This window comes from Stomoxys calcitrans, chromosome 1 (genome assembly GCF_963082655.1).
Source record: "Stomoxys calcitrans chromosome 1, idStoCalc2.1, whole genome shotgun sequence".
Taxonomy (NCBI): Eukaryota; Metazoa; Arthropoda; class Insecta; order Diptera; family Muscidae; genus Stomoxys; species Stomoxys calcitrans.
In genome coordinates, this window is record NC_081552.1 from 234285445 (window position 1) to 234303729 (window position 18285).

Here is an 18285-nt window from a genome sequence, read left to right on the forward strand (position 1 = left end):
TGGACGGACCTGGCCAGATCAACTTAAAAAGTCATCGCGATCAAGAATATATATACTTGATGGAGTCTCAAATGAATATTTCGAGGTGTTAATGGTGAAGGGTATAAAAAAGTGTTAGCCCCTCTAAAAAAAAGCCTCTGCCAAAAAGGTTTCCTTTTAAACATATATACTGCATACGCAATAGATGTCAACGAAAGAAGTCTTTCAGGGATTATATTCTTGAAGGATGGGATCTCAAACTAATATTTCGAGATGTTAATGGTGAAGGGTATAAAAAAGTGTTAGTCCCTCTGAAGAAAAGCCTCTGCCAAAAAGGTTTCCTTTTCAACATATATACTCCATACGCAATAGATATCAACGAAAGAAGTCTTTCAGGGATTCTATTATTGAAGGATTCTTCTCAAATGTTATCTTGATTTCGATGGATGAATAAGAATATAATATGATCAATATGATAAAGCGATCTTACAGATTCATATTCGAGTTGTTACAAATAGAGGGTAGGTTAGCCACTATGGACATACACATAGCCCATTAAGTCTGCGATCACCTGACAAACTTTTATGATTGGTTAAAAAACACAAAATAAAATTATAAATCAAATCAACTCTTTTTCATATATTTTTTCTTCATATTCCTAACATTAAAAAAACAAAATTCTGAGTTTGGTTAAGCGCTTTCACTCTAGAGCGATTTAAATATGATAACAATTAAACATAACAAATAACAAAGTCTGCGTCCAGTAATTAAAAATAAACATAAGAGTTATTTAAACACAAAATGAAAACTTATTAACACATTCCTAATATTTGGTAGGATAGCCACGTTGTTTTAAGACTGCACTTAGTCTATTTGGCATGGAGTTTGCCAACTTCTCTGTTTCCTCAGATGTTATTTTCGCCCATTCTGCCTGCATGACACTTCGTAACATCTCCTTGCTGGTTACAAAGTGCAGACGAATTTTTTTCTCCAATAGATCCCAAAGGTGCTCAATGGGGTTGAGATCTGGTGATTGGGGTGGTGTTTTAAGCTGCTTTAGAGTGTTATATAGAAGCCAAAGCCTATAAACCTCCGATGTATGCTTTGGATCGTTATCTTGTTGGAACCAAAATGTCGTTGCTTGGTTTCAAATTTTTTTTCAAAATATTGAGATAACCCCATTTATCCATTTTGGACTCAATAAATTCTAATTGACCCACTCCACTAGCAGCCATACATCCCCACACCATAACTCCACCACCACCGTGCTTCACCGTTCCAACTAAATTTTGTTTTTCCAGCTCAGTCCCGGACCCCGGACCACACTATTTGCCGACCTTTAATGGCAAAAATACAGAATTTACTCTCGTCGGAGAAAATAATTTGTTTCCAGAATTCAGGAGGCTTATTGATGAAAGTATAAGCGAATGCAATCCGCTTTTGTCTGTTTATGACTGAAATATGCGGCTTTCTTCGAGCAACTCTTCCATGAAATCCAGCTCTATGTAATATTTTTCTGGCAGTTTCGGCCCAGATGCTTTTTTTAAACATTGTTTGAATATATTTTCAACAATTTTGGTTGATGTTATACGAGGATTGATGCTTGCCATATTAATCACTTTGCGCTCTTCTCTTACGGATAATTTTCTTGGACGTTGAAAGTTATAATGCCGGTTTCTTTGTAATTATAAATTACGCGCTGGGCAGAAGAATGCGTTCTTCCAACTGTTTCACCAATATTTCAAAAGCTTTGTCCTTCTTTCCACAATTTAATAATTATTTTTCCATGTTTCCAAATTTATTAATTTTTTGAAAAAAAAAACACGTGTAACTTTCACTTGTTATGATAATGAACTGAAACTGATCAAAAATAAGAACAAACATCATAAAAAGTAACGGTACTTTCGAAGTAAGCTAAGTGAACCCAGACTTTTTGGTTGTCATAATTTCTTCTTATGAGACAAAAGTACCGTTAGAACAAAAAAGCAAAAGCAAACTTGTATTTTTGTTTTCTAATTTAAGAAATATAAAGAAACAACATATACAACAAAACTTAACTTTATTTATTTTTTTTATGTTGTTTTTTAATCATTAAAAAAGAAATTGTCACATGAACGCAGACTTTATGGACTGTGTGTACACCGAAAACAGTAATCGACTTGTTGTGCGCACGAATACTAAAAACTAACGAGTATTATATCAATAGTTGTTGTAACTTCTGCGCTACGGTGGCTTCCGCGCCTCGCATGTCCGCCTATAGCGCTGAACGTCTTGGTTCGAATCCTGGCGAGACTATCAGACCAAAAATTTTCAACGGTGGCTTTCCCCTCCTAATGCTGGCAACATTTGGGAGGTACTATGCCATGTAAAACTTCTCTCCAAAGAGAAGTCGGACTGGCTATAGGCTATACAAAGGAGGCTACTTATTATTGAGCTTTAAACTTGAATCGGACTGCAATCATTGATATGTGGGAAGTTTGCCCCTGTTCCTTAGTGGAATGTTCATGGGCAAATTTTGTTATTATATGATAGCCGTTGGTTTGATTTCTACTAAAGGTTTTGGCCTGTCGTTACATAAACATGATGGTATCATTAAAATGTAATAAAAATTCCAAATAGAGTCGGATTGATGGGATAAGGTAATCTGATTTTCTTATTACCCTCTTTGCAGTAAATCTCTTACATAAAATATTGTTAGTCGGCAAGCATATGTAATTTTATTTATTTATTTATATATTTTTTAAACTCATAGTAAATATAAGCTAAATAGTAAAGAACAAATTACCATTAGCTACAAAGGCTACCAGCTAATTATTTAATTGAGTTTGAGCGATTTTAAAACAATTTGAAAAGAAATTAATAATGCAAAATGATCTTTATATACAAAATAGGAATTTTATAACATGTCTGGTTTTATAATTTTTTTATACATAAGTTTCAATCATTGTAATTGCTTATTTAACATCTTAATACTCGTATTAGACTTAAACATCGAGGCCAATGAAATGACAGGACAATAAAACAAGACAAATAAAAAAAAAAAAAAAATTATCCTATAACAAAATGATGTAATTTATATTTGAATATTACTTATTTAATATAAACAAATATTATTTGAACTCATTGAAATCACATGAAACTTGGTAACTGGCTATGTATCAACTTGTAACTCGATTAGGGAATTTAAGCTGTGTTTTGACTTAGGCATAAGAGTATTGAAATATTACAAACTATTTAAAATGTTCTATATGTAAGTGTATAGAAAAATTTATTCTAAAGTAGAAAACATAGATGTATGATTGAAATGCTTATAATAATAAATATATATATACAAATCTCATAAAGGCTATATCTTTAATTCAAATTATTAATTGTATCTCCTCGATCATAGAAAGGGGGCAGGGAGGTAGCCAGGATTTTATTTTGGGGAGGGGGGATTTGGTCTACCCCAATTTTTTTTTTCAAAATCGAAAATTATTTCTTGTGAAATTGGTAAAGATACCTTAATTGTTTATACCCACCACCGTAGAATAGTGGGTATATTCATTTAGTCATTCCGTTTAAAACACATCGAAATATCAATTTCCGACCCTACAAAGTATATATATGTGAGATCGTTGTAAAATTCTAAGACGATTTAACGATGTCCGTGTGTCTGTCCGCCTGTTTGTCTGTCCGCCTGTTTGTCTGTCCGCCTGTTTGTCTGTCCGACTGTTTGTCTGTCACCCTGTCTGTCTGTCCGTCTGTCCTTCTATCCGTCCGTCTGTAGTAATCACTCTACAGCCTTCAAAAATTGAGATATTCAGCTGAAATTTGGGATAAATACGTCTTTTTCATGCACGCTGGTGACCATAAAAGCTTTATTTATTACCCGATTACGCTGAAATTTGCAACAGTGGATTATGTTAAGCCTCCCGACAACTAACTTGAATATAGTTCAGTTCGCATTGTATTTAGATATAGCTGCCATATAGACCGATCTCCCGATAAGGGGTCTGAAGCCCATAAAAGCTTAATTTTTTAACCGATTTCGCTGAAATTTGAAATAGTGCACAGTTTTTAGCCTCTCTACGTAGCTGCCATATAGACCGATCTCCAGATAAAGGGTCTGAAGCCCATAAAAGCTTTATTTTTCAACCGATTTCGCTGAAATTTGAAATACAAAATTCTACAGTGACTTATATCTATTAGACCACTCAATGTCCGTGTCGAATTTGGGTGCATAAGTTATCCAAAAACAGTGCGTACTTCTACGCCTTCCAACATAGGACCAAAATATGGTTCAGATCGGACTATATTCAGATATAGCTGCCATATTGACCGATCTGCCGATAGAGTGTCTGAAGCCCATAAAAGCTCTATTTATTACCCGATTTCGTTGAAATTTGAAACAGTAGGTAATTTTAGGTCTCCCGACGTCCGTCCCAAAAATATGGTTTGTATGGGACAATATTTATGTATAGCTGCCATATGGAGCGATCTGCCGATAAAGGGTCTGAAGCCCATAAAAAGCTTTATTTATTACCCGATTTCGTTGAAATTTGAAACAGTGGGTATTTTAGGTCTCCCGACGTCCGTCCCAAAAATATGGTTTGTATGGGACAATATTTATATATAGCTTCCATATGGAGCGATCTGCCGATAAAGGGTCTGAAGCTCATAAAAGCTTTATTTTTTATCCGATTTCGCTGAAATTTGAAATACAAAATTCAACACTGACTTATATCTATTAGATCACTCAACGTCCGTGCCAAATTTGGGTACATAAGTAGTCCAATTTTCACCAGATTGTGGCGAAAGGAGATTTACATATACACCCGAGGTGGTGGGTATCCAAAGTTCGGCCCGGCCGAACTTAATGCCTTTTCACTAGTTTTTAAATTATCATTAAAAAAAAAATTTAAAGAAATTTTCAGCGGGTCCGGTCAGTGCCTTAAATCCACCCCCCCCGGCTACGTCCCTGAATATACTAATTTCATTATTCCGTTTGTAACACGGAGTACAGAAAACTTGCACAAATACTTCTTATTACTGTAGATCGGATGGGATTATGAATACGCCAAATCTGTCCATGACTTCTTGATCTTCTAGAGGGCGCAATTCTTATCCGATTTGCCTGTAATTTCATCATTCCGTTTGTAACACGGAGTATAGAAAGGTGCTTGAAAACTTTCACAAATGCTTCTTATTACTGTAAATCGGATGGGATTGTAAATACGCCAAATCTGTCCATGTCTTCTTGAGCTTCTATAGGGCCCAATTATTATCCGATTTGCCTGAAATTTTACAAAATTTTAATTACTGTGCAGAAAATGGTCCATAGCCTGATATAACTGCCATATAAACCGATCTCCGACCCTGATTTATGGAGCCTTTAGAAGGGGCAATTCTTATCCGTTTTAGTTTTGCTGTTTGCTTTAGGTAACTTATATAAACTATATAAACCGAGCTAGGATCTTGAGCTTCTATACGACGCAATTCTTATCCAATTTGGCTTAACATTTATATTGGGTTGCCCAAAAAGTAATTGCGGATTTTTTAAAAGAAAGTAAATGGATTTTTAATGAAATTTAGAATGAACTTCAATCAATTATACTTTTTTTACACTTTTTTTCTAAAGCAAGCTAAAAGTAACAGCTGATAACTGACAGAAGAAAGAATGCAATTACAGAGTCACAAGCTGTGAAAAAATTTGTCAACGCCGACTAGATGAAAAATCCGCAAATACTTTTGGGGCAACCCAATAGATGACGTTTTGTTTTGTTTTCCAACACCTGTGCCAAGTATGGTCGAAATCAGATGCTAATCTGACATTGCCAATATATGAACCTATCTTGGACCATGACTTTGTGTGTCTCTAGATGCCGCAATATTCATTTCATTTACTTACAACAAAAGTGCTAAGTAGAGTTCAAATTGGTCCATTACCTGACTTATCTCCCATACAAAACTATCTCCCGATTTGAATTCTCGAGCACCTAAGAGACGCAATTATTATCCGATTTGGCCGAACACAACGACTTTGCACAATTACTTCTTCAATGACTTCCAACCCATATGAAGGGATTTCTTTTTGCACTTCTTAAGCGCAATTCTTATCCGATTTGGCTAAAATGACTTCTGCTAAGGTCTCAACATCAAAATCATGTATGGCCCAAACCTGTCCATAACTTGATGTAGCTCCAATAGAAGAGAATATTGTAGCCACACCCACAGATATTAGTCAGCTGATAACAGACAACACTGTCTGCTGATATTAAATTAACAATTTTAAAATTTTGAATGACTCCATACAAAAATGTTGAACTTCTAAACAACAATTAAGGCATTTGCTATATTTAATAGCAAGTAAGAGAGTGCTAAGTTCGGCTGGGCCGAATCTTATATACTCTTCACCATGGATCGCATTTGTCGAGTTCTTTGCGAGATATCTCTTTTTAGGCAAACAAAGAATAATGACTAAGAACTGTTATGCTATTGGAGCTATATCAAGTTAAAGTCCGATTCGGACCATAAATGAATATTGAATGCTGAATATTGTAGATTCAGACCATATAGAACACGTATGTTGAAGGTCATGGGAGAAGCCGTTATACAAAATTTCTGATAAATCGGATGAGAATTGCGTCCTCTAGAGGCTCAAGAAATCTAGATCCCAGATCGATTTATATGGCAGCTATATCAGGCTATGTACCGATTTGCGCCATACTTGGCCCAATAGTTGGACGTCGTAACAAAATACCTCATGCAAAATTTCAGCCAAATCGGATAAGAATTACGACCTCTAGCGGCTCAAGAAGTCAAGATCCAAGAAAGGTTTATATGGCAGCTATATCAGATTATGTACCGATTTGCGCCATACTTGGCACAATAGTTGAACGGCATAATAAAATACCTTATGCACCATTTCAGTCAAATCAGACAATAATTGCGACCTCTAAAAGCTCAAGAAGTCAAGACCAAGAATCGGTTTATATGGCAGCCATATCAGGTTAAGAACCGATTTGCGGCATACTTGGCACAATAGTTGGAAGTCATAACAAAATACTTTATGCAAAATTTCAGCCAAATCGGATAAAAATTGCGTCCTCTAGCGGCTCAAGAAGTCAAGATCCAAGAAAGGCTTATATGGCAGCTATATCAGGTTATGTACCGATTTGCGCCATACTTGGCACAATAGTTGAACGGCATAATAAAATACCTTATGCACCATTTCAGTCAAATCAGACAATAATTGCGACCTCTAAAAGCTCAAGAAGTTAGGACCCAAGATCGGTTTATATGACAGCTATATCAGATTATGAAATGGAGGCCTACGTAGCGTAGAGGTTTGCATGTCCGCCTATGACGCTGAATGCCTGGGTTCGAATCCTGGCGAGACCATCAGAAAAAATTTTCAGCGGTGGTTATCCCCTCCTAATGCTGGCGATATTTGTGGGGTACTATGCCATGTAAAAACTTCTTCCTAAAGAGGTGTCGCTCTGCCGCACGCCGTTCGGACTCGGCTTTAAAAAGGAGGTCCCTTATCATTGAGCTTAAAAATGAGAATCGGACAACACTCATTGATTTGTGAGAAGTTTGCCTCAGTTCCTTAATGGAATGTTCATGGGCAAATTTGCATTTGCATATTAGGTTATCAACCGATTTGAACCATACTTAGCAGAGTTGTTGGAAATTATATCAAAACACCACGTGAAAGATTTCAGTCAAGTCGGAAGAGAATTGCTCCCTCTAGAGGCTCAAGAAGTCAAGACCCTAGATCTGTTTATATTGCGGCTATGTCAAAACATGGACCGATTTACAATCCAAACTGACCTACACATATAAAAATTATTTTTGGATATTTTCAGTTGTTCAGTTTCAATTGTCTAGCTCTACTTCTTCAAAAGTTGGAGTGCTTTCGACTAACGGATGGACGGATATGTCTAGATCGAATTAAAATGTCATGACGATCAAGAATGTAAATACTCCATGTGGTCTTAGGCGCATTTTTCAAGGTGTTACAAACAGAATGAGGATGAGGAGGCCTCCGTATCGCAGAGGTTAGCATGTCCGCCTATGACGCTGAACGCCTGGGTTCGAATCCTGGCGAGATCATCAGAAAAAATTTTCAGCGGTGGTTTCCCCTCCCAATGCTGGCAACATTTGCGAGATACTATGCCATGTAAAACTTCTCTCCAAAGAGTTGTCGCACTTCGACACGCCGTTCGGACTCGTTTATAAAAAGGAGGCCCCTCATCATTAAGCTTAAAACTTGAATCGAACTGCACTCATTGATATGGGAGAAGTTTGCCCCCGTTCCTTAATGGAATGTTGACGGTTTATATGGCAGCTATGTCAAAACATGGACCGAGGACACAAGTAGGAAGTATTCGTGTAAAATTTCAAGAGCCTTGCTTTACTCTTTCGAAAGTTAGCGTGCTTTCGATAGACAGACGGATGGACGGACGGACGGACAGACAGACGTCAGGACAGACAGACGGACGGACAGACAGACGGACGGACATGGCTTGATCGGCTTAAAATGTCATGACGATCAAGAATATATATATACTTTATGGGGTCTTAGACGCTTATTTCTAGATGTTGCAAACAGAATGACGATATCAGTATACCCCCCTACTATGGTGGAGGGTATAACCAGAATTCTAATCCAATTGCGTACTTAAGAAACAATGAATCTTAACTGCTGTTACTTTGAAATAACCAAATTTATGTAGAAATGAAGCCTGCTTTAATTACCCATGTGATTGTTGGTGAATACATGGGCAAAATCTCTAAGCCAGAACAAAAAGACTAAGACATTATGACCACTTGAAAATCATTCTAAATAAATATGACTAATAAATGTCCATTGTACTTTATTAGCTTAATTAAATCCATTTAAGTGGAATACTGGTGTGTGAGTTTTTTTTTATTAGAAAGGATTTTAATGGATTAATAAACTCCACTCCAATCCATCTACTGGAGAACATTCACTTCAACCGAAACCATAGAACAGACAAAACATTCAATCATGAATTTCATTTTTTAGGTCAATATAATAGTTTATTGGAACTGCTGCCAATTTCCCAAACTTAATAAGAACTTGAACACTACTGGAGCTTCCATTAAAGAACAAACATCATCACAAATGGATGTGGTTATAAAAGACATAACAAAATATTTAAACTTGATTCTGGCTGCAAGTCAAGCGTAAATGAGGCTTATTATGACTCAAACTCCATTCATACAATCACTCACTTATTCAGTCACTTGAAATGAAATCGAAACTGAATCTGAGGGGGCTTACGTGCCGTCAAGCACTTACCTACAATTAAAAATGAACATCACTGCCTTTGTAGATGAGAAGGTACTTAGCCAGCAAGAACAACTGTTCTATGTCGAACTTCATTCAACATAACCCAACACAATACACAACAAGTACAAATTGAAGACACAGTGACGCGATGATTAGAGCAAATGCAAATATCTCAAACCTGTCACATTAGCCCTAATTCTACAACAGTCATCATTAATTGTCTTCGTTTTAAGCCGCGCTCTGTACCCTCTCCAAGCATTTAAGTTCTCCAGAAAATGCTAAAATTCTTGCACGACGCTGCGGTTAGTTCATTCATTGGAGTACGCTAAACGATATAAAAAAAACTTGACCAAATTCATTTGCTTTATTATTAAATAATTTAACATTTTATAGCTTAGCCAAGGTTAACTCTAAACAGATTCTTCGCAAGTTCAAGTGAATTGGAACAAAGAGAACGATAAAAGTTGCATACCGATTTTTTCTCAGCTTAGGGGGTTAAAATGTTGATCCTTGATTGGTATTATACGTTCTTATCCATCAAAGGACTCCAAACGGAATTATAAAGTTAGTCCGTCCACCCGTTTAAAATAGTGATGAGGTACAGAAACAGGATAATATCCGACTAAATCTTGATAAACTGATCTAGACTTCTTGAGTTCTCACAATTTTTATACCCTCCACCATAGGATGGGGGTATACTAAATTCATCATTCTGTTTGTAACACCTCGAAATATGCCCCTCAGACCCCATGGAGTATATATATTCTTGATCGTCATGACGTTTTAAGTCGATCTAGCCACGTCCATCCGCCCGTCTGTCGAAGCACGCTAACTTTCGAAGGAGTAGAGCTAGGCACTTGACATTTTGCACAATTAATTTTTATTAGTGTAGGTCAGTTGGAATTGTAAATGGGCCAAATCGGTATATGTTTTCATATAGCTGCCATATATACCGATCTTGAGTCTTGACTTCTTGAGCCTCTAGAGAGCGCAATTCTCGTCCGATTTGACTGTAATTTTGCATGAGGTGTTTTGTTGCGATTTCCAACAACTGTGTATGGTAAGTATGGTTGCAATCGGCTCAGAATCTGATATAGCTGCGATATAAACCGATCGTGGGTCTTGAATTCTTGAGCCCCTAGAGGGCGCAATTCTTATCCGATTTGGCTGTTAATTAGCACGTGGTGTTTTGGTACCATTTCCAACAACTATGCTAAGTATGGTTTAAATCGTTTCATAACCTGGTATAGCTGCCAAATAAAACGGAATGGGATCTTGATTTCCGTTAGAGGGCGCAATTCTCAAACGATTATGCTGACATTTTCCAAGGGGTGTTTTGTTATGACTTCCATCAAATTTGCTTAGTATGGCGCACATCGGTACATAACCTGATACAGCAGCCATATAAAACGATATGGGAGCTTGATTTCTTGAGCCGCTAGAGGGCGCAGTTCCCATCAGATTTGGCAGAAATGTTGTAAAACAACTTTTCTAAAGACCTTCAATATACGTTTCCAATATTGTTTGAATTGATCTATAGCTTGATACAGCTCCCATACAAACTGACCTCCCGATTTTGCTTCTTGAGCCTCTACAAAGCGCAATTCTTCGCAATTCGCAATGGGCCATATCGGTCCATGTTTTGATATAGCTCCCATATAAACCGATCTTGGATCTTGACTTCTTGAGCCACTAGGAGGCGCAATTCTTATCCGATTTGGCTGCAAATTTTGCATTACGTGTTTTGTTATGACTTCCAACAAATCTGTCACGTTTGATGGACATCGATTCATAACCTGATATAGCTGCCATATAAACCGATCTTGGGTCTTGACTTCTTGAGCCTCTACAGGGCGCAATTCTCGTTCGATTTGACTGAACTTTTGCACGTGGTGTTTTGGTATCACTTCCAACAACTGTTTTAAGTATGATTTAAATCAGTTCATAATCTGGTATAGCTGTCTCATCCGATTTGGCTGAAATTTTGCATGAGATGTTTTGTTATGACTTCCAATAACTGTGCTTAGTATGGCGCAACTGACCTGATATAGCGGTCTATATGGCAGCTAAATGTAAATCTTTGTCGATTTAGGCCAAATTGCAGAAATATACCGAGGGGCTTAACTTAACTCACTGTCCCAAATTTCGGCGAAATCGGAAAATAAATGCGCCTTTTATTTGACCAAGACCTTAAATGGTGAGATCGGCCTATATGGCAGATCTGAGCCAAATTGAAAAAGGATGTCGAGGGACCTAACATAACTCAAAGTACCAAATTTCGGCGACATCGGACAATAAATGCGCCTATTATGAGCTCAAAACCTTAAATCGAGAAATCGGTCTATATGGCAGCTTTATCCAAATCCGGACCGACCTGTGTCATGCATTGCAGAAGTATGTTGAGGGGCTTAATTTAACTCACTGTCCCAAATTTCGGCGACATTGGATAATAAATGCGCCTTTAAGGGCCGAAAACCTTAAATCGAGAGATCGGTCTATATGACCGCTATATCCCGATCTGGGCCAAATTGCAGAAGGATGTCATGGGACCTAACGCAATTCACTGATCGATAATTTGACTAAATTGCACAATAAATGCGGCTTTTTTGGGTGCAAGATCTTAAATCAACAGATCGGTTTATGGCAGCTATATCCAAATCTGAGCCGATCTGGGCCAAATTGAAGAAAGATGTCGAAGGACCTAACACAACTCATCATTTTCTCATTATCACGCATTAGTAAACAAATTTTATTTTATTGGATTAAATTGCTGATAAAACATGTAATACGAGGGTTGCCTTTTATATGTTGGGGATTAGAGAACATAAAAAGCAATATTAATCATCGAAAATCGCTTTATTGTTTTTCAAAATATCCCTATTGAGATCTATACACTTTTGCCAATTGTCGAAGCACTTTTGCCACTCTGATTGAGGCGTGTCTGAAACATGCATTCTGAACGCATCAACCGCTTCTGCAGGTGTCGAAAAACGTTGACCTACAGTACTATACGCGGATGACTCATCAAATCAATGTTTTGTGTGCTCAAAAATGCAGTTGTTTCATATTTTTGGAGCATTTCTTTCGACCAATAGACACGAGCCTCTTTTTGAGCGATAGACAAACCTTCACGGAATTCGTCTTGGAGTGAACTAGGACCTCTGTTGAATTCACCATGCCGTCGATAAACACTAGTCCTTGATGGAACCTTCATGGCCAAAAATTGAATTAAGTTCCCTGTTGTTGCGTTAATTCACGTCGAAAGTTGTAAAACATAATCCCACGAAAATATTCATGATTTAATTCCATTTTTTTTTTTTTTGGGCAAGATGAATCTTTTAAGTTACTGTAAACAATACAAATAGCGCTCGTATGTCAAAACGTTCTGAGTATGTATAACCTGAAAAATATCGAGCTTTACGATAGAACTGTCTGTTGGCAAATTGCAACACAAGGGTTGTCCAATCATGAAATATAAAAGGCAGCCCTCGTATATTGCTTTAAAATATGTATTCTTTAATTTGTATTTTCTAAAGGGAAGAAGAAAAAATTGCCTTTCCTTAATAAGCCTCTCCTTATTGTCGTGGATACATTATTTTTAATTTTAAAATACATGGTGCTTATTGAAAAGGATGTTAAGTTCAATTTAATGTTGTAACATAAATCAAACTTAATATTTCACCAATCGTAATCAGGCCACCGTAGCGCAGAGATTGCATGTCCGTCTATGACGCTGAACGCCTGGTTTCGAATCCTGGCGAGACCATTAGAAAAAATTTTCAGCGGTTGTTTTCCCCTCCTAATGCTGGCAACATTTTGTGAGGTACTATGCCATGTAAAACTTTTCTCTAAAGAGGTGGCGCACTGTGGCACGCCGTTCGGACTCGGATTTATAAAGGAGGCCCCTTATCATTGAGCATAAACTTGAATCGGACTGCAGCCATTGATATGTGAGAAGTTTGCCCATGTTCTTTAGTGGAAGTGTTCATGGAATCTTCCTTAGTGGAATGTTCAAATTTGCATTTGGGTAATTCAAATTCTCGGTGGGTAATTCACATTCTTTCAGAGTTTATTTGGATTTATTTCGATGTTATGATACACATTTATATTATAAGCCTTCCATTTTCGCACCACTTCATTATGGTTTTGTATTATGATCTGCTGTATTCGATATGCTATAAATAAAACAAAAAATCACTTGTGAGAGTTGTTGTTTTCGCACATTTAAATACCTAATTTGGGATAGATATTTCTTTATTGTTACCAAACAATGTAAGTGCCTTGGAAATTCTTGTTGCGTTTTCTTGTACCTGTCAGCCATTTGTGTGTTGCTGTAATGATTTTTCACATTGGACATGCCAGAATTTTTGGACTTTAGGCGAAATTTTAACATTTTCCATTTTCCGCGTTTACCATCCCCGGCACGGGATAGCTGTGAGCCCCACACAGGCCGGAACATTGAAGTCCGATCTGTGTGGTATTCATTGCTGTCACGAGAAGCTTAGATGCGAGCGAAGAGTGTTGCCACTCAAGAAAACTATTTACTACCAAAATTTAAGACAAATCCTACCAAACCCGTCCAAAATCAACCAAATGTTCTACAAGCTAAAACTGCGGTATATGTTTTGACACCCACCACCGAGAGTTGGCCATTTGGACATTCCATTTGTAACACAACATAATTTATATTTTCAACGCTACATAGTACTTGAGCGTGGTTAATCATAAGGGATATATCTTGATATAGCTTCATAGCGATCTACATACGTTTGACCCGATTTTTATGAAGAAGCATTCCCGGTTTGGATAAAGCGATCTCCCGATTTAAATGTTTGAGTCTAGAAATGCGCATTGCCGTTGCAGTAAATTGCATGAACAACATCTGAGTATGGGCCAGATCTGACCATATTGGTATTCAGCTGCCACACAAGCCTGTTTTCCGATGAAAGGCACAAAAGCCGCAATATCTACCCCAAATTTACAAAATTTGGAAGAGAACCTGGGTTCGAATCCTGGTGAGACCATCAGAAAAAAATTTCGGCGGTGGTTTTCCACTCCTAATGCTGGCAACATTTGTGAGGTACTATGCCATGTAAAACTTCTCTCCGAATAGGTGTCGCACTGCGGCACGCCGTTCGGACTCGGCTATAAAAAGGAGGCCCCTTATTGATATGTGTGAAGTTTACTCCTATTCCTTGGTGGAATGTTCATGGGCAAAATTTGCATTTTACTCTTTTTATACCCACCACCGAAGGATGGGGCTGTATTAATTTTGTCATTCCGTTTGCAACACATCGAAATATCCCTTTCCGACCCTATAAAGCATATATATTCTTGATCAGCGTAAAAATCTAAGACGATCTAGACATGTCCGTCTGTCTGTTAAAATTTCGCTACAGTCTTTAAAAATAGATATATTGAGCTGAAACTTTGCACAGTTTCTTTTTATACCCTTCACAATAGGATGGGGGGTATACTAATTTCGTCATTCTGTTTGTAACTACCCGAAATATTCGCCTGAGACCCCATAAAGTATATATATTCTTGATCGTCTCGACATTTTATGTCGATCTAGTCATGTCCGTCCGTCCGTCTGTCTGTCGAAAGCACGCTAACTTCCGAAGGAGTAAAGCTAGCCGCTTGAAATGTTGCACAAATACTTCTTATTAGTGTAGGTCGGTTGGTATTTTAAATAGGTCATATCGGTCCATGTTTTGATATAGCTGCCATATAAACCGATCTTGGGTCTTGACTTTTTGAGCCTCTAGAGTGCGCAATTCTTATCCGATTGGAATGAAATTTTGCAAGACGTGTTTTGTTATGATATCCAACAACTGTGTCAAGTATGGTTTAAATCGGTCCATAACCTGATATAGCTGCCATATAAACCGATGTGGCGTCTTGACTTCTTGAGCCTCTAGAGGGCGCAATTCTTATCCGATTGAAATGAAATTTTGCACGACGTGTTTTGTTATGATATCCAATAAGTGTGCCAAGTATGGTTCAAATCGGTCCATAACCTGATATAGCTGTCATATAAATCGATCTTGGGCTTGACTTCTTCAGCCTCTAGAGGGCGCAATTCTTATCCGATTGGAATGAATTTTTGCACGAAGTATTTTGTTATGATATCCAACAACTGTGCCACGTACGGTTCAAATCGGTCCATAACCTGATATAGCTGTCATATAAACAGATCTGGGGACTTGACTTATTGAGCTTCTAGAGGCCGCAATTCCTATCTGATTTGGCTGAAATTTAGCATGACGTATTTTATTCTTACTTTCAACAACTGTGTCAAATAAGGTTCAAATCGGTTCATAACCTGATATAGCTGCCTTATAAATCGATCTGGGATCTTGACTTTTTGAGCCTCTAGAGGTCGTAATATTATACGATTTGCCTGAAATTTTGTACGACGGATCCTCTTATGACCATCAACATACATGTTTATTATGGTCTGAATCGGTCTATAGCCCGATACAGCTCCCATATAAATCGATCTCACTATTTTACTTCTTGTTTTTGTCTATAAGCAGGTTAAGTTCGAAGATGGGCTATATCGGACAACATCTTGATATAACCCCCCATATAGACCGTTCGGCCGATTTAGGGTCTTAGGCCCATAAAAGCCACATTTATTATCCGATTTTGATGAAATTTGGGACAGTGAGTTGTGTTAGGCCCTTCGACATCTTCTTTTAATGTTGCCCAGATCGGTTCAGATTTGGATATAGCTGCCATAGAGACCGTTTTCTGGATTTAAGGTTTTGGGCCCGTAAAAGGCGCATTTATTGTCCGATTTCGCCCAAATTTGGGACAGCGAGTTAAGTTAAGCCCCTTAAAATGCTTCTGCAATATGGCACAGATCGGTCCAGATTTGGATATAGCTGTGATATAGTCCGATCTCTCGATTTTAGGATTTGGGGCCATAAAAGGCGCATTTATTGCACGATGGTGCCGAAATTTGGGACAGTGCTTTGTGTTAAGCTCTTCGACATTTTTCTGCAACTTGGCCCAAATCGGTTCAGATTTGGATATAGCTGCCATGTAGACCGATATCTCGATTCAAAGTCTTACTGAAGCTTGAAGTAGTGAGGCCACCTCTAACAGTATTTGGCCCCTCGAAATCCATGGTTTTGTTTTACACTCTTAACAAATACACAGAAATAACAAGAAGTATTGAGTTGTGGAAAATCCTACCAAAATTTTAGGCCAGCCTACCAAGAGAATAAAAACCTACCAATTTGGTAGGAACCTACCAATTTGGCAGGAAGCTACCAATTCGGTAGGAACCTTCCAAAAACGGCAACACTGGTTGCGCATAGTAAAATGCTCCATACGGAGTAGCTGCAACGGAAGTCGCAGACAATCAGCGGTATCAAGCGGAGACTCTCAGTGAGAGGCTGGGCGGCTCGGGCTCTTTCACAAATATTGAGTGCCTATGATGCTCGATATAACAAGGAGGGTTATTGGCGTCATTAGATAACCAATGAGAGTTTGTCTATACCAGTGACGAGCACACAATTGCAATTATTTGCAATCCCATGGGCCTGCATGGGGTTTCTTGTATACGTACAAAGTAATGGGCAATAATGCGAGTATTTTTGCCAACCCTTGCACTATGAGTCCAATGACCCATTTTGTAGGCCAAAAATAAAAATGGAGTTTTGGCCTATTTTTGGTTTATTTCAATAGTAAACACTTCCACAAAGGGGAGGAAAAAACAGTTTTTATTAAAAATTATAACAAATTATCAGTCAGAGGTCAAGTCACAAGTCACTCACTTTGTTATATAAGTGATACTCGAAATGGAAGGTACTTACAAGAGCTTTGAGAAACATATTTACAAAATTTCTAGCCTGATGCCAATTGAGAGAAAAAAGCCATTTTTTTTTATAAATGTTTTTATTGTTTTTTTTTCGTTTTTCTTTGAAAAACAAAAGTTGACCTAGTATACATTCAAAATTTAATTAAATTTTTTGAATTTAATATAATTTGTTTTAGCTATTTATGAGATTTTCTTCACGAATCCAACGGTGTCCTCAGAATGATGAAGTTTGCAAAACTAAGGAAGTTACAGCAATTGCAAGCTCAAGTTAATTTTTTTTGAATTTTTGGGATATGAATTATGCGATTTCGAGCTTGTTCTTTGAAGAAAAAACATAGGAGTTGCGCTAAACCGATTTTTTTGCCATAATCTTCAATACTCCATACTCAATTCGAAAATTTTTTTCGCATCAAAAATTGAAATTTTTCATAAGGGGTAACCCTTTGCTAAAAAAAATGCAAAAAAATAAAATGTGAAATTTTAAGTAATTCTGTTTATTTTACGAATCGTCTTCGAATTTCGAACTGCGGAATGCTAGAAAATATTCGAAATTCGACAAAATGAAGGAGTTACAGCGTATTTGACCTTGAATATGACCTTGAATTTTGACGCCCAAAAAAGTTTGCTTTTTGCCATGTTTTTCATAGAAAACTTTACAGTATTGCTTCATGTAGCACCACTAGGGAAAGGGATTTTCCCCACGAATCCAAAGGTGTCCTCAGAATGATGAAGTTTGCAAAACTAAGGAAGTTACAGCAATTCAAATCTCAAGTTAATTTTTTTGAATTTTTGGGATATGAATTATGCGATTTCGAGCTTGTCCTTTGAAGAAAAAACATAGGAGTTGCGCTAAACCGATTTTTTTGCCATAATCTTCAATACTCCATACTCAACTCGAAAATTTTTTTCGCATCAAAAATTGAAATTTTTCATAAGGGGTAACCCTTTGCTAAAAAAAATGCAAAAAATTTTTTTGAATTTTTGGGATATGAATTATGCGATTTCGAGCTTGTTCTTTGAAGAAAAAACATAGGAGGTGCGCTAAACCGATTTTTTTGCCATAGTCTTCAATACTCCATACTCAACTCGAAAATTTTTTTCGCATCAAAAATTTAAATTTTTCATAAGGGGTAACCCTTTGCTAAAAAAAAATGCAAAAAAATAAAATGTGAAA